The following is a 2166-nucleotide window of genomic DNA, read 5'->3' as shown; positions in this document are numbered from 1 at the left end:
CTAGGTGAGGACACTGTCGGATGGATGTCGGCGTTCGAGAAGAAGCGGTTACACTGTCCCTTACGTTTTTGATGACTTTTGTATATGTTATACATTTTATGTAAAAAATGTATATGTTTGTAGAATATATAAATATATTTAATAAAAGAAAATTTTGGGCCCAATTTCTTTATATTATTTTATATGTATTTCATTATAAGTTTTTGAGTAGTAGTGGCTATTATATTTTGCTCATTGATTTACTTACAGAGCTGTTTTTCCTAGTAGACTATAATTGATTTTTTTAGGTGTAGAATCCTAGCCTTAGAATCTGTTAGAGTTGGTGAACTCCATTCAACAATAGATACCCATTTTTAAAGTGCAGCGGAAGATTTTACCAAGTTGATTAATGGTTATCAAGTTAAGCATGAATCTACAACCACAAGCGGTAAAGATAAAGCACACAAGCATATACATGGTTCAGCTAAAACCACTTTTAGCCTACATCCATGGGACCTCGTCTAGGTCGAAGCTAATCCATTATAATAACAAACATTACAAGATATCACTTAGAGTTGATTTTAGCTATAGCAAAGAGAACTCCCTGTTCTACGTTACACTAAACATCACCCTTTGAATCTCTAATGCTTCGTTGCTTCTAGGATCACTCCACACTAGGAACACTCCCGAACAACACTTGAGCTCCACCCAAGCTTCACTCGCCGAAGAACACCTCCAGCTTCCACGGCTTGAACTCCTTTCAAGCTCTTAGTGTAGGAACCAAGTTCCAGTGACAACAAATAGTAAACAAAGTTAAACAAAATGATTGAAACATTAAACCATAAATGGAACCTGTCAAGGAATAAACTCTCTGAAGAATTTCAGAGTACAAACAAAATAACATCCAAGTTAAAAAAGAAAACAAACAAGGAAGAAGATGAACTTCCTTTTAGCTCACAATAAAGGAACCATGTTCCAAATAGATGCTCATCAACAAACGAAGATATGATCATCAAAGAATGAACAAAAACCCATACACAAAGAAGGGAACTAGACTAAAATGCTCTGTCAAAATTCAGAGAACTAAACAATGTAAAACTAGGTTCAAAAATGCAAGGAAGAAGAAGCTGGGTTTAAATAATCCTTGCTTGACCAATCTCTTTAAGACAAGTGGTAGACAATCTCTTTTATCTTTTGTTGGGACCACAAACAAAATCTCACCAACTTTGCAGGAGCACAAGAGGAGAGGTGGACACCTACAAAGAGAAAACTCACACAAAAACCATGAAAGAGATAAAACTTGATGGGCAAGATAATATAAGAAAGACGCCACATGTGCAAAAAGAATCAGAGTACAAACAAATACAATATCAAACGTTGGCTTTACAAATGAGCAAGAATGATAAAGGCCAATTTCGTGCTCCCCACTTCTTGCCAAGTCAGCAAACAAGGCTGACATATGTTGGTCTACAAATGGAAAAGATTCCATCTATCTTTTGGGACCACAATCAAAAAGGGAAAAAGTCTGATTTTCCATGGACCACTAAAGGATATTGAGATACCTGTAAGTGGTCCAAATGACAGCATAAAAGATGCAAAGAAAATATCATAGCTGTTAAGTAAAAAACGCAACTTTTCCAAAGTGAGTCAGACATGCGATTTTAGCACAGAAGAAGAGTGTGTGCACACACGCAGTAAAATGCGAGATAAAATGCAACATGCATATGTTTGACTTTAGTGTGCACACACACAGTAGCTGTGTGCACACACAGCAGCTGTGCACACACACAGCAGCTGTGCACACAGACAATATAAGTTTGACAAAAATATTCAACAGAACTTGTTAGGAAGTGCATTTCTAATGTGTGCCATATATCATAGGCTGTTTCACAATTAGCAACATGCCTGAACATTGTTTCTAAGATAGATTATATTAGCCAACTAAACAACAATTGATCAATCTTTTTCCACATTACATGCTCTGGATTGAATTCTTTTTGGTTAATCAATTTCAGAGATAATAAAGGTAGGAGGACACGGATTTTCACCTAGAACAAAGCCTTCCAATTCGTACGCCTTCAATGCCAGAAAAACTTGAGACTTCCAGTAGGCATAATTTTTCTCACCTAATTTCACCGTGATAGCAGGAAGTGTGTTGTTCAATGTTCAGAATTAAGCTGAATTTGT

Source organism: Pistacia vera, unplaced genomic scaffold (genome assembly GCF_008641045.1).
Source record: "Pistacia vera cultivar Batoury unplaced genomic scaffold, PisVer_v2 Contig181, whole genome shotgun sequence".
Taxonomy (NCBI): Eukaryota; Viridiplantae; Streptophyta; class Magnoliopsida; order Sapindales; family Anacardiaceae; genus Pistacia; species Pistacia vera.
This window is presented reverse-complemented; position numbering follows the sequence as displayed.